This window comes from Pan troglodytes, chromosome 10 (genome assembly GCF_028858775.2).
Source record: "Pan troglodytes isolate AG18354 chromosome 10, NHGRI_mPanTro3-v2.0_pri, whole genome shotgun sequence".
NCBI lineage: Eukaryota > Metazoa > Chordata > Mammalia > Primates > Hominidae > Pan > Pan troglodytes.
The window spans coordinates 104,544,951-104,568,017 of NC_072408.2; the positions used below are offsets into that span (position 1 = coordinate 104,544,951).

Genomic DNA, 23,067 nt, shown 5'->3' on the forward strand with positions numbered 1-23,067 from the left:
AGTCTGAGAATCACAGGATGGAATACAGAATGTGACAAAACAATCTAACTATTCCAAGTGTAGGAAACAACCTTACTGAAGTGTGTGGGGGAAATGGTGCTGATCTATGTCACTTTGGAAATAAATGAAGTCTATACAACTAAAGGCAAAATAAATAGTACATAAGTATGTATTTTAGCTGATAAAGTTATGTCCCACAGGAGTATGGGTTAAAAATTCTGATACTTACATCCACTTATGCAGGAATTGAATAATTACACAAATGGATCAATGGCAGAGGGTGGGAGCCAGGTTTCTCACTGCTGGAGTGAGAGTTTACAAAAAAGCAAGGGGAGGAAGCTGGCGTGATATATGTAGTAATGAATTGGAATTGGAGACATCATCAGTATGAACTCATACTCAACTAAATATACATGCAGATGATTACATATAGAAATATCTAGACCAGACATGGTGGCTCACACATGTAATCCCAGCACATTGGGAGGCCAAGGCAGGTGAATCACTTGAGTTCAGAAGTTCAAGACCAGCCTAGGCAACATGGCAAAAATGTGTCTCTACAAAAATTACAAAAATTAGCTGGGTATGGTAGCACACCTGTGGTCCCAGCTACCTGGGGGGCAGAGGTGGGAGAATCGTTTGAGCCTGAGAGGTTGAGGCTGCAGTGAACCTTGACTGCGCCACTGCAGTACAGCCTGGGTGACAGAGTGAGACCCTCTATCAAAAAAAAAAAAAAGAAGAAGAAGAAAACGAAATATTTATAGATACCTGTGTATCTGTAAATCTACACACATATGTATTTCCTTGCTCTTTAAGCTCACAGAGCATAGAGGAGCCAACACTCCAGTAACATGAGCAGAGATCTTGGTTTTCATTCTCCAGTAAAAGAAGCAAGGATTCTATCTTAGTTGTTTGTGTTGCTATAACAAGATAACTTAGAATGGGTAATTTATACCCAACAGATTTTTTTTTTCCTTATAGTTCTCAAAGCTGGGAAGTCCAAGATCGAAGCACCAGCCTTGGCATCTGATGAGGGCTGCTCTCTGCCTCCCACATGGCACCTTGTTGCTGTGTCCTCACATGGCAGAAGGTGAAAGGGCAAGAGAGTGCTTCCACTGACCTCCAGCACTTTTGAAGGGTGTCACCTCCCAAACGCCACACCCCTTTTTTTAAAAAAATATATTTGTATTTTCACAAAATCTAGCTTACATCACTTCATCCATTTTATATAGACTTTAGCACATCCACATGCAATCAGTTCATATTATTTCTCTTTACCAGGTGTTGAATATCTTACTAAAGTAAAATAGGTCATTTTTTTGCTATGTATTATTTAATTTACTTATTTGGTTTTATTAAATGTTAAATCATATTAAGCACATCATAATAAAAATACTGCTGCACTGGGGATTAAGTTTCAACATAAATGTTGAAGGGGACGCCATTACTTAAACCATATCAGGCTCCTTGAAGAACTGACTTAAAATGTCAGATTGTATGTCTGGGGCATGAAATATATAAGAATAGCCTGAAGCATCTTACAGTGCCATAAAATAAGTAAGTGCTCAAAGGACAAACAAAAATAACTCAAAATGAAAGAAAGAATGCCAAAGGAATACAACTGAAAGAGCTCTAAGTAGCCAGAGTTGAAACAATTTGACAATAAACAAATAAATAAATAAAGTGTTGGATGATAACTTTAAATATAAGATAAATATCCACAAGCCCTACTGATATAAGTAAGGATTCATTAAATAAATGACGGAGAATAGACAACTCCTCCGTGCAGAAGAATTCCAAATACTTTATGTAAATCTCCACTTTCAAAGATACGGAGCATAACACCTTATTCTTTAGTGTCGCTGCACACAACACCTCATCCAGGTGATCAAGATCAACCACAGTGATGTCATGTTGATAGTACGTATCCATGATATGATGTACTGAAAAATAGCATTTTTCCTCTGTAGTTTTCCTCCCCTAAACCCATAACCCCAATCTAATCATGAGAAGAATTTTGGACAAATCCCAAAAGAGACTTTCTGTGGAATATCCCACCAGTACTCCTCAAAACTGTCACGGTCATCAAAAACAAAGATAGCCTGAGAAATTGTCACAGTCAAGAAGAACTTAAGGAAGTATGATGATTGATTAAATGTGATATGGTATCTTGGATGGGGTCAGAAGAATGACATTAGGTAAAGACTAAGGAAATCTGAATAAAGTAATGGACTTTAATAAGAAGAAGGTATAAATATTGTTTCATTAATTGTGACAAATGCTAATGTAAAATGTTAATAATAGGGAAAATTGAAATCAGGATATATGGGAATTCCATTATATTTGCAATTTTTCTGTAAATCTAACACTGTTCTAAAATATGAAATTTACATATGTAAGAAAAAGTTACTGAAGACAGAATTCCTAGGTAAAGTGCTTAGAGAATAAGGGGTAGGCAACAGGAGAAAGACAGTTGAAGAAGAAAATAGAGGTAGTTATTTTCTGAGACTTTAATTTGAACTAATTAACAGGTTCACCTACTTCAGTCATCTGTTCACCTAACACATATCATTTGCATGTCTGCAGGTACCAGGACCTCTGCCAAGAGTCAGTGACACAATGGTGAACCAGGAAATGGCATATCCCCTGTCCTCAGGGAACCAGATGAGTAGAGAAGACAAAATTTACTAAAATAATCATTTGAGTAAATGTAGAATTTCAAGGGTAGTTAGAGTTACAAAGGAGAGGTACACGCTACCATGAGAACACAAAAGGGGCATTTGTGTCCATCAGAGAAGCTAAGAAACATGTCCCAGAGCCAATATTAAAACCACAGTGGTAACATATACACCACTGTGAGAGTGTAGGGAAATACTTGAGCTCTTCACCAAATATAACGGCAGCATTTGAGATTTCTTAGCTTCATTTTGTTTGTTGCAGTTAGCCCAGATTGACTGTTGTGCAAACAACTTCCATTTGGTTTAGTTTTTGATAACTAACTCGTTTTATGATAGGCAGCTGCTTCTTATTTGAAGTGAGAGATGAGGTAAGAAAGAATTCAAAAGATTTGAAGGCTACCTGACAGGGTTGCTTCATGATAACAAACAGCCATTCTCAATGTTTGAAGTGGAAGGCATTACTTCCTCAGGGTCTTTCGGGTTTTCTGTTTTTTGTTTTTTTCAACTGTGTGCTGCGCCCTCCGCCCCCCACCCCAATTCCAATGATTTCCCCCATAGATAAGAAATAATTGCTTGTTTCCTGAAGAATTTTTTAAAAAGGGCTATCCTAAGGCTGCGTTTCTCATATTTGGTATGAATATGACTAATGTCTATTCTAATCCTTGAGGCATTCTTAAGAAGAGGCAGCATACGAATTTTAAAAAGGCTTTAACCTTTTTCCTTTGCTCATTATGTAAATTCTATTTTTCAGCTTCCCTTTTCCCCCTACCATCAACCCTCCACGCTTACTCCTCTCCCCTTTATTTTTCTGAATGAGCTTTCTTCTCTTTTGTCTTTTTTCAGGATAGATGTTATTCTTCACATTCTTTCTGGGTGGAGGGGGATATACTAAGCCTATTAATATGTTTACCTTTTTACCTATTTAGAATATGGTGAAGGACAAGGAAAATAAAATGAGTAAGCGGTGCCTTCTGAATAATGCCATGGAGCTTATGGTAATGGCAGAGCCTTTCTGAGCATTAAAGTGGTAATCTGACTGCATTGTTAGAGTAAATAGAGTATTCAGCCTTCTAATCTTTCATATGTAACAACAGCCCAAGTATATTAATTATAACTTGAGAAATCAATGTGAGCTTCTAACACACAGGTACCATTTTCCTAAAGGCAGGATGAGACAGTGTTAGCACAGAAATAAAATAATCCTCATAGTCACTGCTCACCTTTGCCCTCATTTTCATTCCTGGTTTTATTCAGGAGTGACTAAGCAGGTTAATGTCACAGAACTGCCTGTGATTATCTTTAGTTTAAACAACAGTGTCTGCCCAAGATAAATGCACGTGTGAGATAGATTTCACCCCTGAGAGCAGTTCATCTTTCCTTCTGCATGCCATTTTCCCTGTACTGCCCCTCAAATGGATTCTGAACATATAGATTACATTATCACATTAAATGAGGATGAGTAAACTTCAAAGGTTCAGAGTTAAGATGCACCTGGACTTTTAGATTCTGACTTGAAAGCGAGCTCACATTAACTGTTCCATAAAGCTGTGATGGAGACACCTAATGTCGTTGTCAAATTCCTCTGAGTAGTTTTTCAATGAGCCAAACCAAATGCAGGACTTCAGGGCTTGTGAGTTATTCTCTCTAAAGTGATGCTGCAAAGGAACATAACGATTGACAATTTTACTAAAATCATGTATTATAAAAGTGTATTTGTATCAGTACTCACAGCCAATTGTATACCTACCTAGTTGTAACCATTTAGTTATTACACAAGAAAAAATGTGTGTAAATCGCAGTTTGGGGGCACATAGAAACAACACTATATACAAATTATAATTTGTATTCATTGGTTTATTCCTTTATTTATTCATTCAACAAATACACATGGGGCTTCCACTGCATCCAACCACCATGCAATCACATGAGTCCGTGAGGATATCTTTAGCCACCAGGCTGTGAGCTGAAATGACATGTGTCATTTCTGGGCCAAAGGTTTTAATTGCTGGTGCAAGACTCTCCAGAGCTCTCTTACTCTGCTGGGTGACGAAAGGTTCACACATCTCAAATGGTTCAGTTATAAGATCAGGAGGACTATTAGCCTGGGTTCTGAGTGTAGCCCTCACTAACCCACAGTGGATGTGTAGTCTGGGTGAAAAACAAATTTTTGTTGTGTTAAGCCATGGGATTTTGAGATTGATTTGTTATTGCAGCATAACCTCGTTTATCTTGGCTAGCTAATGGAGTAGTTAATGCCTAACTGGTAATCATGATTATAAAAGTTTCCATGTATTAAGTTCATAGCAAAAATCCTGGAATATAGCCATTATTATCTGCATTGCAGAGATGAGGAAACTGAAGCTCAGAAGGTTAAGTACGTTACTCAAGGTTGCAGGGTTTATAAGCAGCAGAGAAAGGCACTGAACCAAAGCCCCGTGTCCATAAATGTTTCTCCTATACGCTAAGTATCATAATCAGAAGCTACACATACGAATGAAAAAGATCTTTTCCAATATTAGAAAGATAATTGCTAATTCATCTATGTAGTTCAAACTTGTACAGTATCCATAAAACAGAAATACCCCTGTTTACATGCATTCTACAAAATCTTCAAGATATTAATAGAACTTGCTCTATGGTCAAATAATTTTGTGAGGCTTTCTATACTATTTGTGTAAATAGTATGCATCCATTCAGATTCACTTAACTTCCCCTGTCTTCCAGCTGCTACTGTTGTCTTTTTAGCTATAGCTGCTACTACCTCATCCACCAGCATTACCAGCTCTCTTGGCAAGTGTCGGACTACACCAAGGCCTCCATTACTCCTGCTGCTGTGGAGTTAAGACACAGTTCACTGGTGTGTCAGTAAGACATATTGGTGCTTGCTAGAAATAGATTGCTACTGCATGGCAGCCACCGCTTGGGTGAGCCTGAAGCCCTCCCAATGGGCAAAGATACAGGTAGTATACAACAATTGGCCACAGACTTTATATGGAGAAGTACCTGTGATATGGATATGCATTGACTTCTCTGCAGCACAAATGGGCTACCTAGTTGGCTAATTAACTAGAATAAATGAAACTAAGGGATCAATGACTAGAGTGTCTAAGATGGAGCTAGGTAAAGGGATCTGTGGAAATCAGTAAAAACAGGCCAGCTCTGATAGCTTTAGAGATCAAAGAAGAATATCTCTAAAAAGATCACATTTGAGGGAAATACAGTAAGACTTTCCTTGATACTCAGTGCCCTCCAGTTGCTCACGACTGTAGCTTTTACCATAGAACCCTATTTCTTCTGATCTCAATATGGAACTAATCTATATTTATATGAAAAGCATCACCCTGCCAAAATTACATGTCTATTATAAGCCGTTCAAAAGTGTAATGTAAATGAATAGGTGTTGGGGGCAGATATACACTACAGCAGCAAAATGGTAGAGGAACTAGCTCTGAGCAAGAGAGCCCTTTGTTGCTTCCTGGGTCAGAGTCATCACCTCTGCCTGAGTCATCACCTCTGCCTGAGGAGTCTAATTCTTCAGTAGTATCGGCATCTCTCATGAATGTGCCCATTCTGCCCAGCATACAGGCTTCTAAAAGCTTAGGGACACACTGGGAACTCTTGAGACAGCACGGGCCTATGTAAGGGTATAGCAAGACTGAAATGTTTGATGGGAGAAAGAAGGGCAAGGATAGTAACATTTGTGCTACCAGCAGTGTTTCCTGAAGCATTATTCCTTACAGTTGTTTTTCTAGGAAGTAGGGGTCCCTGAAAATATGATAGTAATGCTGAAGATAAAGTAGTGAAGTCCCCTTGGATGACATGGACTTGAATCCTGGCTGTGCAACTTACTCAGCAGATAACTCTGGGGAAATAATTTAACCTGTCTCAGTTCTCTCACCTGCAAACTGGGTGTAACAAACAATATCCACTCTACACATAAAGTTATTACAAGTTTTAATAAGACCGTGGTTCTTTCATTATTTGTATAATCTTGGGCAAGTCAATTAAATTTTCTGAGTCCCCTTTTCTTCATGTCATCTCTATATTAGAGGCTTAGTTCCAATACTCACCCTGATCCTTCCAGCTCTGATATTTGAGATCTATGCAAATGGAAGTGTTCACTGTGAAATGTCAGAGAAATGTAAATCTGATTATCCTTATAATTTATAATATTTGTATTAGTATTACTATTTTGAATGCAGCAGTCCTTAGGAACCAGCTTCCTCTAAGAAAAGAAAGAGTATGATCTTTGATATTCTCCACCTGGGACTGTTGTCCATGGCAGGGATGTGTCTCTGTAAAGGCCATTGCTAAGAAGCATGGAGCCCCTTTGCTCCTCCTGCTTGAAATTGATGCCCTTTCCTGCTCTAACCACCAGAGGGGAGACATCATCTGTTTCATGTTCTGATTTACACACAGGCGCTACCAAAGGCAAGTTTGAAATTAATGAACCCACACCCTCAGAAGTCAGAAGCAGCAGAATCATCAATTTCTCATTGATTTCTAGGCAGGAAGAGCAATGAAGACTCTGCCCTCTCACCTTCTCTCCTCTGCTCTCTTTGGAGGATGAATGGGGTACCGCAAAGGAAACCTGGTTTCCAAAGGGTCATAAAAGTGCTCCTGGAAGTCACCATGTTTTCATTCCTTTAAAATGATGATAAACTACTTATTAAGCCTTGGGCTATGGACTTGGCACTGAACTGTGTTCTTTTCTAGTATTTTCTTGTTTAATTCTCACAACAACTCCATGAGGTAAATATTAATCTTATGCCCAGGACATGAGGGCATATAAAAGGTAAATAACTGATAAATCAGTAAAATGGGGATTTCAATCTATATTTGACCCCAAAGTCTGAATTCTAAGCCAGCAGGTCTCAACTTTTTTGGTTGCAGGACTGCTTTACCTTATTAAAAATGACTAAGTGTCCCCAAAAGCTTTTGTTTGTGTTACGTCTGTGAATATTTATTGTATTAGAAATTCAAGCTGTGAACAACGTAAACCATAAGAGTATAGAAGCAAACATTCCACAAGTCATTGGGTGATACCATCACATGTTACTTAGCCTCTGGAAAACTCCACTGTACACTCAAGAAAGAATGAGCGTAAAAGAGGCAAATGACATCTCAGTATAATTATGAAAATACTTTTGACTTTGCAGACCCCATAAGAGTTTTGGAGACCAACACAGGTTCCTAAGCCGTACTCAGTAAACCACTGCTATAAACTGCTGCATTTTGCTGTTTCCTACTGCACACTATGCTAGCATGCCTTGCATGTCTAATGTAATGTTCAAGTTGACAAAAATATCTTCTACAAATCAGAGTATCTATAATTCTCAAATGTATTCTGTATAGTAAAGAATGCCCCCCTCTCTCCTTTGTATTTATTTATGTATTTATATTTTATATTTTTTATTTTTATTTTTTGAAACAGAGTCTTGCTCTGTCATCTGGTCTGGTGTGCAGTGGTGCAGTCATGGCCCACTGAGGTCCCCATCGCCCAGGCTCAAGTGATCCTCCTACCTCAGTCTCCCAAGTAGCTGGAACAACAGGAACCCATCACCACACCTGGCTAATTTTTTTATTTTTTGTAGAGTCAGGGTCTCACCATGTTGCCCAGGCTGGTGTCCAACTCCTGGCATCAAGAAATTTTTCCACCTTGGTCACCCAAATCACTGGGATTACATGCATGAGCCACCATGCCTGGCCCTCTCTGTCTCTTTTAAATATAAGAGTTGAGTTAAAGTCTTTATATTTTTCTCTTCAAACAATAATTATGAAAACCCTATACAAATGAAAGGTGGTATTATTGTTATTGCCAACTCTTCATAACCCTTCCTCTTTACTTGTAGAGTTCTGAAAATCTAAATATTACCAGGTAACTTTGCATCATTGCATTCTGTACAAAGAGATGCTATTGGAAGTAGCTCATTTTTACCTTCAGGAAGTATTTATCCAATGCGTCTCATGTGCTCGTCATTGAGGTGGACCCCAGATTTACAATGATGAATGTAACCCAGTCTCTATGTTCAAGAAGCTCAAAGTCTGGAGGGAAGGATAAACAAATCAAATGTAATGTATAAAAACAATGTGACAAGATAGGGATATAGGGACACATCGGAAGGATACCTAATTAAGCTTTCAGTAATTAAAGACGATTAAAAGATATATACTAGTAATTTTACTGCTATATTTAAAATTTTCCAATTTTAAATTTCATTCCATTATTTAACTTGATGTCACTTTAAACATTGACTTCCAGTTTCTCCCTGCTATTTAAATGTTGAAGATTTCCTTTTTTACACGCTGACATATCACTTTGCATTTTCAAAGTCAAGTTTCATTGTTATTCCTTCTCTAGGTCCTTTTGTATCATTTCTCTGATATCTCTGGTATTCATAATATCTCCCAAATGAGTACCATCTGTGAATTATATCAGTGCGCTGTCTGTTCCCTATTCTGGCTTATGAATGAAGATGTTAAATCAGAACAGACATTGTAGGGCAGCTGCTTTCTGCCGCACCCCACCAGGAATCGTCTCAACATTTATGACACCTCTTCGCTGGCATTCATTACCTTTTGTTTATAGTCCTTCAGGTAGCTTTGAATCTCAAGTGATAAGGATGATGTTCAAGTGAATTTAAAGTTTTGTGATTAAAATTTGAATTGAGACATGGCATGCTTTCTGTTCAGTTCTGAGTTCTGAAAAGCAGTTATCTAACTTTCTCCCCTCTCCGTCTCTATCCCAAAATGACTTTAGTATTTGCTAATAAACTTTAAATCTGCATGTGGGGACTACTTTATCTCAGTGTACAGGATGATAAAATGGAAATTGGTGTCACATTCTGATGTGAGGTGAGAAACCATAATGCGGAATTTGAAAGGAATGTTATTTTAAAAATCTGTTAAAAGATTCTCAGCAAGTGCAAGAGGTGAGACCCTATTTCTACAAAAAAAAAAAAAAAAAAAAGAAAAGAAAAAAAAAAGAAAGTCAGGCATGCTGGTGCCTACTCGTGGTCCTAACTACTCAAGACACTGAGGCAGGAGCATCACTTGAAATCCAGGAGTTCAAGGTTGCAATTAGCTAGGATCTCATCACCAGAGTCCAGCATGGGTGACAGAGTGAGACCTTGTCTCTTAAAAAAGAATGATTCTTAGCCCAGCACCCCAAGGAGGGTAGCAGTAGTTGGATTATTGGAGATTGCAGAGGAGTTTTGGAGGCAGCTGGTGTGTCATGAGTCTCACTCGTTTACTAAAGTGTAGGAGGGTTACTTCCACCTCCACCTCAAGCCAATAGAGAAGGAATTTAGGATGATTCAGAGAACTTGATAACTATCCTCTAAGTTTGTGGGATACTATATTGGGATCTTTCACCCACAACAACATCTGAAGACAAGAAGGGGTGACTGTGCTAGGCAGCTTGCTCCTCCAGAATGAATCTGAGCTAAGAATGTGAGGTCATGTGTAGGACATGCCCAAGAGAAAGCCACTTGGGCTCATTGTTGGTTTGTCCAAAACTGGTGAAGGGAGTTCAGCAGAAAGAAGCCAATAGCTCCACTCAATTTCTACTAACAAAGAATGAGAGGTAAATATTCAGCCAGAATAGAAATGCATTCCTTTAGGTCAAGGAAACTGCAGGTGCAGATGGGGTGGGAATGGTGCAATTCTGAAGAGCCCATGTGTATTAGTAAGCTTTTGCTGCAGAAAAACACACTTCAAGACTTAGCGGCTTAAAACAACTATTTAGCTCATGATTCTTTAGGTCACCAAGTTAGGTGGAGCTCAGCTGAGCAGCTCTTACAGTTTTGGCTGGCTCACACATGTGTTGTGGTGAGATGTGGGTCAGTTGAGGGGTCACCAGTCTAATGTAGCCTCATCTGGAATAGTCAGTCTCTGCCTCAAATGGTTTCTCATCCTCTAGCAGGCTGTTTTGGTGGCACCAAAGCAAATTTTAAAAGCATGAAAGTCTTCTTGTGGCTGGAATATCTTTGATTCCTTCACATTCTGTTGGCCGTGGCAAGTCACAAGGCCAAACCAGACTCAATGGGTAAGGAAATAGATTCCACCACTTGATAAGAGGATTGTAGTCTTTTTCTGCATCAGTCTGCATGTAACATGAACATGAGCATGGAGGTGCAGCATCCATTTTGTGACTATGAGATTATACACATGTTGAAGAAAGGCTCGTGCAGAGGGGGAAATATTGGGGAAATAGATGGAGTCTTAATCACATCATTGAGCCCCTACTATCCTGCCCTTTCTACCTACTCCCGTGCTTTTATTGCATGAGACAAGCAAATCTCTTTCCTGTTTAAGATATTATGTGTTAGGGCTTTCTGTTACTTGCAGTCAAATATATTCTTGACTGATGCAACACATTTTTATAGAAGATGAGCTAAACTGAGCTGTACAACTAAAGAGGGATGAAATAAAGAGAAGAGTCATAAAAGATGGATTAAGAATTATGTGACAGTGCTCGCTTTGGCAGCACATATACTAAAATTGGAACGATACAGAGAAGACTAGCATGGCCCCTTCGCAAGGATGACACGCAAATTCATGAAGCGTTCCACATTTTTAGAACTACGTGAAGAATGCAGAAGCCTCAGGAGCCGATGCGATCAACTGGAAGAAAGGGTATCAGCAATGGAAGATGAAATGAATGCAATGAGGCGAGAACGGAAGTTTATAGAAAAAAGAATAAAAAGAAATGAGCAAAGCCTACAAGAAATATGGGACTATGTGAAAAGACCAAATCTATGTCTGATTGGTGTACCTGAAAGTGACGGGGAGAATGGAACCAAGTTGGAAAACACTCTGCAGGATATTATCCAGGAGAACTTCCCCAGTCTAGCAAGGCAGGCCAACGTTGAGATTCAGGAAATACAGAGAATGCCACAAAGATACTCCTCGAGAAGAGCAACTCCAAGACACATAATTGTCAGATTCACCAAAGTTGAAATGAAGGAAAAAATGTTAAGGGCAGCCAGAGAGAAAGGTCGGGTTACCCTCAAAGGGAAGCCCATCAGACTAACAGCGGATCTCTCGGCAGAAACCTTACAAGCCAGAAGACAGTGGGGGCCAATATTCAACATTCTTAAAGAAAAGAGTTTTCAACCCAGAATTTCATATCCAGCCAAACTAAGCTTCATAAGTGAAGGAGAAATAAAATACTTTACAGACAAGCAAATGCTGAGAGATTTTGTCACCACCAGGCCTGCCCTAAAAGAGCTCCTGAAGGAAGTGCTAAACATGGAAAGGAACAACCGGTACCAGCCGCTGCAAAATCATGCCAAAATGTAAAGACCATTGACACTAGGAAGAAACTGCATCAACTAACGAGCAAAATCACCAAATAACATCATAATGACAGGATCAAATTCACACATAACACTATTAACTTTAAATGTAAATGGACTAAATGCTCCAATTAAAAGACACAGACTGGCAAATTGGATAAAGAGTCAAGACCCATCAGTGTGCTGTATTCAGGAAACCCATCTCACGTGCAGAGACACACATAGGCTCGAAATAAAAGGATGAAGGAAGATCTACCAAGCCAATGGAAAACAAAAAAAGGCAGGGGTTGCAATCCTAGTCTCTGATAAAACAGACTTTAAACAAACAAAGATCAAAAGAGACACAGAAGGCCATTACATAATGGTAAAGGGATCAATTCAACAAGAAGAGCTAACTATCCTAAATATATATGCACCCAATACAGGAGCACCCAGATTCATAAAGCAAGTCCTGACTGACCTACAAAGAGACTTAGACTCCCACACATTAATAACGGGAGACTTTAACACCCCACTGTCAACATTAGACAGATCAACGAGACAGAAAGTCAACAAGGATACTCAGGAATTGAACTCAGCTCTGCACCAAGCGGACCTAATAGACACCTACAGAACTCTCCACCCCAAATCAACAGAATATACATATTTTTCAGCACCACACCACACCTATTCCAAAATTGACCACATACTTGGAAGTAAAGCTCTCCTCAGCAAATGTAAAAGAACAGAAATTATAACGAACTATCTCTCAGACCACAGTGCAATCAAACTAGAACTCAGGATTAAGAATCTCACTCAAAGCCGCTCAACTACATGGAAACTGAACAACCTACTCCTGAATGACTACTGGGTACATAACGAAATGAAGGCAGAAATAAAGATGTTCTTTGAAACCAACGAGAACAAAGACACAACATACCAGAATCTCTGGGATGCATTCAAAGCAGTGTGTAGAGGGAAATTTATAGCACTAAATGCCCACAAGAGAAAGCAGGAAAGATCCAAAATTGACACCCTAACACCACAACTAAAAGAACTAGAAAAGCAAGAGCAAACACATTCAAAAGGTAGCAGAAGGCAAGAAATAACTAAAATCAGAGCAGAACTGAAGGAAATAGAGACACAAAAAACCCTTCAAAAAATCAATGAATCCAGGAGCTGGTTTTTTGAAAGGATCAACAAAATTGATAGATTGCTAGCAAGACTAATAAAGAAAAAAAGAGAGAAGAATCAAATAGACACAATAAAAAATGATGAAGGGGATATCACCACCAATCCCACAGAAGTACAAACTACCATCAGAGAATACTACAAACACCTCTATGCAAATAAACTAGAAAATCTAGAAGAAATGGATAAATTCCTCGACACATATACTCTCCCAAGACTAAACCAGGAAGAAGTTGAATCTCTGAATAGACCAATGACAGGAGCTGAAATTGTGGCAATAATCAATAGTTTACCAACCAACAGGAGTCCAGGACCAGATGGATTCACAGCTGAATTCTAACAGAGGTACAAGGAGGAACTGGTACCATTCCTTCTGAAACTATTCCAATCAATAGAAAAAGAGGGAATCCTCCCTAACTCATTTTATGAGGCCAGCATCATTCTGATACCAAAGCCAGGCAGAGACACAACCAAAAAAGAGAATTTTAGACCAACATCCTTGATGAACATTGATGCAAAAATCCTCAATAAAATACTGGCAAAACGAATCCAGCAGCACATCAAAAAGCTTATCCACCATGATCAAGTGGGCTTCATCCCTGGAATGCAAGGCTGGTTCAATATACGCAAATCAATAAATGTCATCCAGCATATAAACAGAGCCAAAGACAAAAACCACATGATTATCTCAATAGATGCAGAAAAAGCCTTTGACAAAATTCAACAACCCTTCATGCTAAAAACTCTCAATAAATTAGGTATTGATGGGACGTATTTCAAAATAATAAGAGCTATCTATGACAAACCCACAGCCAATATCATACTGAATGGGCAAAAACTGGAAGCATTCCCTTTGAAAACTGGCAAAAGACAGGGATGCCCTCTCTCACCACTCTTATTCAACATAGTGTTGGAAGTTCTGGCCAGGGCAATTAGGCAGGAGAAGGAAATAAAGGGTATTCGATTAGGAAAAGAGGAAGTCAAATTGTCCCTGTTTGCAGACGACATGATTGTATATCTAGAAAACCCCACTGTCTCAGCCCAAAATCTCCTTAAGCTGATAAGCAACTTCAGCAAAGTCTCAGGATACAAAATCAATGTACAAAAATCACAAGCATTCTTATACACCAACAACAGACAAACAGAGAGCCAAATCATGAGTGAAGTCCCACTCACAATTGCTTCAAAGAGAATAAAATACCTAGGAATCCAACTTACAAGGGACATGAAGGACCTCTTTAAGGAGAACTACAAACCACTACTCGAGGAAATAAAAGAGGATACAAACAAATGGAAGAACATTCCATGCTCATGGGTAGGAAGAATCAGTATGGTGAAAATGGCCATACTGCCCAAGGTAATTTACAGATTCAATGCCATCCCCATAAAGCTACCAATGCCTTTCTTCACAGAATTGGAAAAAACTCCTTTAAAGTTCATATGGAACCAAAAAAGAGCCCATATCACCAAGTCAATCCTAAGCCAAAAGAACAAAGCTGGAGGCCTCACACTACCTGACTTCAAACTATACTACAAGGCTACAGTAACCAAAACAGCATGGTACTGGTACCAAAACAGAGATATAGATCAATGGAACAGAACAGAGCCCTCAGAAATAACGCCGCATATCTACAACTATCTGATCTTTGACAAACCTGAGAAAAACAAGCAATGGGGAAAGGATTCCCTATTTAATAAATGGTGCTGGGAAAACTGGCTAGCCATATGTAGAAGCTGAAACGGCATCTGTCCCTTACACCTTATACAAAAATCAATTCAAGATGGGTTAAAGATTTAAACATTAGACCTAAAACCATGAAAACCCTAGAAGAAAACCTAGGCATTACCATTCAGGACATAGGCATGGGCAAGGACTTCATGTCTAAAACACCAAAAGCAATGCCAACAAAAGACAAAATTGACAGATGGGATCTAATTAAACTAAAGAGCTTCTGCACAGCCAAAGAAACTACCATCAGAGTGAACAGGCAACCTACAAAATGGGAGAAAATTTTTGCAACCTACTCATCTGACAAAGGGCTAATATCCAGAATCTACAATGAACTCAAACAAATTTACAAGAAAAAAACAAACAACCCCATCAAAAAGTGGGCGAAGGACATGAACAGACATTACTCAAAAGAAGACATTTATGCAGCCAAAAAACACATGAATAAATGCTCGTCATCTCTGGCCATCAGAGAAATGCAAATCAAAACCACAATGAGATACCATCTCACACCAGTTAGAATGGCAATCATTAAAAAGTCAGGAAACAACAGGTGCTGGAGAGGATGTGGAGAAATAGGAACACATTTACACTGTCGATGGGACTGTAAACTAGTTCACCCATTATGGAAGTCAGTGTGGCGATTCCTCAGGGATCTAGAACTGGAAATACCATTTGACCCAGCCATCCCATTACTGGGTATATACCCAAAGGACTATAAATCATGCTGCTATAAAGATACATGCACACGTATGTTTATTGCAGCACTATTCACAATAGCAAAGACTTGGAACCAACCCAAATGTCCAACAATGATAGACTGGATTAAGAAAATGTGGCACATATACACCATGGAATACTATGCAGCCATAAAAAATGATGAGTTCATGTCCTTTGTAGGGACATGGATGAAATTGGAAATCATCATTCTCAGTAAACTATCGCAAGAACAAAAAACCAAACACCACATATTCTCACTCATAGGTGGGATCTGAAAAATGAGATCACATGGACACAGGAAGGGGAATATCACACTCTGGGGACTGTTGTGGGGTGGGGGGAGGGGGGAGGGATAGCATTGGGAGATATAGCTAATGCTAGATGACGAGTTAGTGGGTGCAGCGCACCAGCATGGCACATGTATACATATGTAACTAACTTGCACAATGTGCACAGGTACCCTAAAACTTAAAGTATAATATTAAAAAAAAAGAAATAAAAAAAAGAAATACAAACTACCATCAGAGAATACTACAAACACCTCTGTGCAAATAAACTAGAAAATCTAGAAGAAACGGATAAATTCCTCGACACATATACTCTCCCAAGACTAAACCAGGAAGAAGTTGAATCTCTGAATAGACCAATAACAGGAGCTGAAATTGTGGCAATAATCAATAGCTTACCAACCAAAAAGAGTCCAGGACCAGATGGATTCACAGCCGAATTCTACCAGAGGTACAAGGAGGAACTGGTACCATTCCTTCTGAAACTATTCCAATCAATAGAAAAAGAGGGAATCCTCCCTAACTCATTTTATGAGGCCAGCATCATTCTGATACCAAAGCCGGGCAGAGACACAACCAAAAAAGAGAATTTTAGACCAATATCCTTGATGAACATTGATGCAAAAATCCTCAATAAAATACTGCCAAATCGAATCCAGCAGCACATCAAAAAGCCTATCCACCATAATCAAGTGGGTTTCATCCCTGGGATGCAAGGCTGGTTCAATACATACAAATCAACAAATGTCATCCAGCATATAAACAGAGCCAAAGACAAAAACCACATGATTATCTCAATAGATGCAGAAAAGGCCTTTGACAAAATTCAACAACCCTTCATGCTAAAAACTCTCAATAAATTAGGTATTGATGGGACATATTTCAAAATGATAAGAGCTATCTATGACAAACCCACAGCCAATATCATACTGAATGGGCAAAAACTGGAAGCATTCCCTTTGAAAACTGGCACAAGACAGGGATGCCCTCTCTCACCACTCTTATTCAACATATTGTTGGAAGTTCTGGCCAGGGCAATTAGGCAGGAGAAGGAAATAAAGGGTATTCGATTAGGAAAAGAGGAAGTCAAATTGTCCCTGTTTGCAGATGACATGATTGTATATCTAGAAAACCCCACTGTCTCAGCCCAAAATCTCCTTAAGCTGATAAGCAACTTCGGCAAAGTCTCAGGATACAAAATCAATGTGCAAAAATCACAAGCATTCCTATACACCAGCAACAGACAAACAGAGAGCCAAATCATGAGTGAAGTCCCATTCACAATTGCTTCAAAGAGAATAAAATACCTAGGAATCCAACTTACAAGGGATGTGAAGGACCTCTTCAAGGAGAACTACAAACCACTGCTCAAGGAAATAAAAGAGGATACAAACAAATGAAAGAACATTCCATGCTCATGGGTAGGAAGAATCAATATCAGATTCAATGCCATCCCCATAAAGCTACCAATGCCTTTCTTCACAGAATTGGAAAAAACTACTTTAAAGTTCATATGGAACCAAAAAAGAGCCCATATCACCAAGTCAATCCTAAGCCAAAAGAACAAAGCTGGAGGCCTCACACTACCTGACTTCAAACTATACTACAAGGCTACAGTAACCAAAACAGCATGGTACTGGTACCAAAACAGAGATATAGATCAATGGAACAGAACAGAGCCCTCAGAAATAATGCCGCATATCTACAACTATCTGATCTTTGACAAACCTGAGAAAAACAAGCAATGGGGAAAGGATTCCCTATTTAATAAATGGTGCTGGGAAAACTGACTAGCCTTATGTAGAAAGCTGAAACTGGATCCCTTCCTTACACCTTATACAAAAATTAATTCAAGATGGATTAAAGACTTACGTGTTAGACCTAAAACCATAAAAACCCTAGAAGAAAACCTAGGCATTACCATTCAGGACATAGGCATGGGCAAGGACTTCATGTCTAAAACACCAAAAGCAATGGCAACAAAAGACAAAAGTGACAAATGGGATCTAATTAAACTAAAGAGCTTCTGCACAGCCAAAGAAACTACCATCAGAGTGAACAGGCAACCTACAAAATGGGAGAAAATTTTTGCAACCTACTCATCTGACAAAGGGCTAATATCCAGAATCTACAATGAACTCAAACAAATTTACAAGAAAAAAACAAACAACCCCATCAAAAAGTGGGTGAAGGACATGAACAGACACTTCTCAAAAGAAGACATTTATGCAGCCAAAAAACACATGAAAAAATGCTCACCAGCACTGGCCATCAGAGAAATGCAAATCAAAACCACAATGAGATACCATCTCACACCAGTTAGAATGGCAATCATTAAAAAGTCAGGAAACAACAGGTGCTGGAGAGGATGTGGAGAAATAGGAACACTTTTACACTGTTGGTGAGACTGTAAACTAGTTCAACCATTGTGGAAGTCAGTGTGGCGATTCCTCAGGGATCTAGAACTAGAAATACCATTTGACCCAGCCATCCCATTACTGGGTATATGCCCAAAGGACTATAAATCATGCTGCTATAAAGACACATGCACACGTATGTTCATTGTGGCATTATTCACAATAGCAAAGACTTGGAACCAACCCAAATGTCCAACAATCATAGACTGGATTAAGAAAATGTGGCACATATACACCATGGAATACTATGCAGCCATAAAAAATGATGAGTTCATGTCCTTGCAGGGACATGGATGAAATTGGAAATCATCATTCTCAGTAAACTATCGCAAGAACAAAAAACCAAACACCGCATATTCTCACTCATAGGTGGGAATTGAACAATGAGATCACATGGACACAGGAAGGGGAACATCACACTCTGGGGACTGTTGTGGGGTGGGGCGGAGGGGGGAGGGGGGAAGGATAGCATTGGGAGATATACCTAATGCTAGATGACTAGTTAGTGGGTGCAGCACACCAGCATGGCACATGTATACGTATGTAACTAACCTGCGCAATGTGCACATGTACCCTAAAACTTAAAGTATTATAATAATAAAATAAATAAATAAATAAAAAAGAAAAAAAAAGATTTGCCTCATGTCAAAACAAACAAAAAAAAAAAGAATTATGTGACAAAACAACAAAGCAAATAGAATTTTTCTGGTCAGAAAATAAAGTGCAGAACTTGGAGAGAGAATTTAGCAAAATTGTGTGAATAGTTAGTGTGCAAAAAATAGATCAATCTTAATTCTTTTAATGGAAAGAACCAAACAAGAACAAAGATTACTCTGTAAGATGGTTAGATGAATGAATTTATCTTTGATGAGAACAATGTAAGCATTGAAATTCTGTCTTAGCATGGCTCTGAATCTCCTTTTCTAGAAATCTTGATGAATGGAAAAACATCTTTTCTACCTAGGATTAGACCTATTTTTATCTTTGTTTTTTTGAACATTAGTAATGAGGCAGATTTTTATTTAAAGCCTAGCTATTAGAATACTGTTGCCTGAATAGCTATGGTAGATATAGAATGTAGTGATATCTGAAGTTTACATACATAAGCAAGAAAGTGGAAGCTCAGCTCACAAAGAGATATTTGATCCTCCATCAAAAGAAAAGCTAAAATCGCATGCTCAGTAGTAACCTAATGGGTTTATTTGGACAAAACTCTCACTCTCTGACAGAAAAAGACCTGGATAGGAAATTGTCTTTGCACACACCAAATTCTGGCTTAATTCTCCTTCCTATACAACTGTACCTCAGCTAAAAAAAAAATAAAATAAAAAAATTCTGCCTTGAAAAAACTCAAGAACCTGGACTACTAAAAATAAAAAGGAAATTTTAATGTAGTAAACAAATTTAGTGAGCACCATGTGTATTTTCTGTTATTAATGAAGACATGATACATTTTTAAAGTATGCATTTTTAAAGACAAAAAAAAAAAACAAACCTAGAAGGAGTCTTGACTAGAGAAAATTCAGCCCAACTTTTATCCCTCTCAATCAGAAGTGGGTCTTGGCACCAATCAGCAGCCTCTCCTCCAGCACACAAAAGCACTGCCATTTGCCTTGCAAGCAGAACATAAAACATATACCTTAGCTGTTTGTTGAATTTGAACATTAAGCAGAATCACTGCAGATCACATTTTGATGGGTTACTTCAATACCCACCTGGTCTAGTTCAAAATATCTGTCTGTACATCCAGTTTATACATATTCTGCAGGTATATTGAACAATATGCCATCTATTGTCCCATTATTTATTTTTACATGGTAGTTCTTGTTGCCCAAGCAAACATTAAGATTATAAAGAGCTCTCTGGAAGGAAATTTTCAGGTGAAGGTACTTTAATAAGAAACCTTAAAAGTTAAACAAATCTAGTTCTTTTTTACTAAACTGGTGGGATAAAAGCAGAATGGCTATTCTGAAGAGCAGCTTCATTTGTTTCCTCACGGGAAAAGACCAAACTTTTCTGGACTGCTTTATTTAAAAACAGTCAATTAAAAAAAATAAAATGTACACCTTGGGATATTATAAAACTTGAAATAATGGCAGGTATTATGGAATGGAAAGCAGAGGTTTTTGTGGTTTTTTTTTCCAAAAAAGGAAACTATAGCAGATTTTCAGGGAGAAACAAACAAAACATACCAGAACATACCAGAACACTATGCAGACTCTATAGTGCAGAACACCACACAAAAATGAGTTCTACATTGGTAATATCATGAGAGTAACGGGGGGCTTATACTTCAGAGAAGAGGAAAGGCTGCAGGTGTAGGTTTACTACAGACATGATATTTAGCAACATAAAAATGATACCTTCCAGCTGAGTGCGGTGGCTCACGCCTGTAGTTCCAGCGCTTTGGGAGGCCGAAGTGGGTGGATCACCTGAGGTCAGGAGTTCGAGACCAGCCTGACCAATATGGTGAAACCCCGTCGCTACTAAAAACACAAAAAAATTAGCCAGGCATGTTGGTGGGGGCCTGTAATCCTAGCTATTCCAGAGGCTGAGGCAGGAGAATCGCTTGAACCAAGGAGGCAGAGGTTGCAGTAAGCCGAGATCATGCTATTGCACTCCAGCCTGGGCGACAGAATGAGAATCCATCTAAACAAAAAACAAACAAACAAACAAACAAAACCAAAAAACCTTCCAAAGGGTTCCCTGCATGGGGCAAAATTTGTTTTTCACTGCTAAGCATAGGAAGGATTAAGAAAGTGGAACAAATTCCTTTGTAACTATAACATCTCTCATATTTGAATGGCAAGCATGTTCAATCTGTTGCTGCATGTTAAGAAAATATTGAGGATATATATGAATAAAGCAAAACAAGAAAAAAGGTTAAATTATGAGCTTTAAAAATAAAAATCTGTTTTTAAGCCAAGTAGGTGTGATTCTGATAATTATTACATATGACATAACCCATAGAAAGCAAGGCCAAGAAAAAAAAACTTCATATTGTTCAGTTCTTGGACTTGATATTGTCCTAGGAAAAACAATGATAATTCAACAAATGCATCACACATACAACTAAAAAGTCTCCTTCTGGTTTCAGATAAATTTAAACAACAATCTTCCTAGGCTATTTTTTCTCCTGTGTCTAATAAACCTTCTACATGCAGGGCCAGTGTAAATCCCTCCACCCTTTCAAACACTAGATCTGAACATCCAGGAACATTTTGCAATGCAAAGTGCTTTGAGAAAGAGATGGATTCTGTAGTGCCAGTGGCATAACTGATTGAGGAAGCTGGGAAGAGATTAACACTGATGGGAGCCAGTCAGGCAATGGTGGTTTGTTTCTCCTTGGGTGTTCCTCCATCAGCTGCATGATCAGTTCATAGAGGGCTCTGCAGATCTTTGCATAGCCCTCTCCTGTAAGATGAAGAGAATCAAATATATCATGGCAGGAGATGGCACTGTCAGGGTGCATGAAGCCCCCGTCTGTATGCAGGACCTACACATGGGCAAGCTTCAGCAAGGAAACCTTGAGAAGCTGGTTCACCTTTTGCCTCAAAGGGTTGGGCTTCTCACCTCAAGGTAACACATCCAATACAAGAATTTTGCCTTGTGGCTGCCTTATGTTGATAAATTGGTAGAGTGAATGATGGCCTTGATCCTACCTTCTAACTCTACTGTATTTTCATGGTTGGTTGTTTCTACCCAGAGAACAATGACCTTAGGTTTAATATTCTCCAGTTCTCTACTCTTTATTTTCTATAAAACATGTCTTGTATCTTCCTCAGTTCTAAAATTCAGTGCGTGAAATGGGGAAAAAAGCTCTCGCCATATCTCGTGTTGCTGCATTAACTGCACCATGGGGTCTCCCACAAACAGAACGTTAGGCTTTTTGTCTTTACCATCCAGGACAAATCTGTTGTGCTGAGATATCCATCTGTCGTCTCCTTGAATATCTTCCACTGCATGTGGAATAGCTGCTGTGTTTGAGTCGGCTTGGTTCACTCTACACTCACGTAGAGAGTCCACGGAGGCCTTACAGGGTTGCAGCATTGACGGGTGGTGCGTCTGTCACTCGCTCAGTCCCTGCGGCCCTCCTCCGGCGCGGCCCTCCTCCGGCACGGCCCTCCTTGGGCCCCAGCACCAGCAGCAACCTAGAGATATTTTTATCCCAAAGAAAAAGAATTTAGGTAACTTCTTTTTGGTATTTGTCAGCCCTAGATTTCTTTAACAAATTCTTAATTATGCACATAAGAAATAGATACATATATAAAGCAAACGTGATTCCTTCAATAACTTGAGGTAAGCATTTGAGAAGGAAGAGCATATCCTCTAGAATGCTGTGCTAGTAGCTTATGCTTCTATTTCTCTCCACTCAGAGTCAGGATCTTGACTTCATGACTCCCCATATGTCTCACACTTAGCTTTATTCAATAAGGGAATCTCTTTTTATTACAGCGATTCAGTGTTTTTCTGTATCTCCTTCGTAATAGAAAAGTGATTCATTTCACAATCAACTGTCATAGATTTTATAATTAACATTTTAAATCTTGTATAAATTTTGTCATAGAGCGTATTCATCAGTTTGTGGGATCTATTGTCATCATTTCCTTCATTTGCTCCAGTTTCTATGTAGCACCTGAAGAACCCACCATACTTTCTTCAGTCCAGAATATCCAGGTTTAGTTATTGCAAATAGTGTACTCATAATACAGGTGATTCTTTCAGTCTTTGAAATATATTCTCCTTTTGTAACTTGCAGCATACCCA

At 38.8% G+C, this 23,067-nt stretch overlaps 1 long non-coding RNA gene, 1 other non-coding gene and 1 pseudogene across 2 annotated transcripts in view; 1 reads left to right on the plus strand and 2 right to left on the minus strand.

Annotated features, from left to right (window-relative positions):
• LOC134807504 (uncharacterized) overlaps positions 1-19,901 on the minus strand; it is an 85,598-nt gene extending 65,697 nt beyond the window's left edge. Inside the window, exons 1-2 of the long non-coding RNA XR_010148132.1 lie at positions 19,796-19,901; positions 8,617-8,723 (exon numbers count right to left, since the gene is read on the minus strand). This is a non-coding gene — a long non-coding RNA (uncharacterized LOC134807504). The remainder of the gene's footprint in view (positions 1-8,616; positions 8,724-19,795) is intronic.
• LOC112205207 (U6 spliceosomal RNA) lies at positions 11,151-11,257 on the plus strand. Its single transcript, XR_002939044.2, has one exon. It is a non-coding gene; the product is annotated as a U6 spliceosomal RNA (small nuclear RNA).
• A 1,719-nt stretch (positions 19,902-21,620) lies between the features above and the next one.
• On the minus strand, positions 21,621-22,411 carry LOC739013 (platelet-activating factor acetylhydrolase IB subunit alpha2-like; annotated as a pseudogene).
• Between the last annotated feature and the right edge of the window lie 656 nt (positions 22,412-23,067).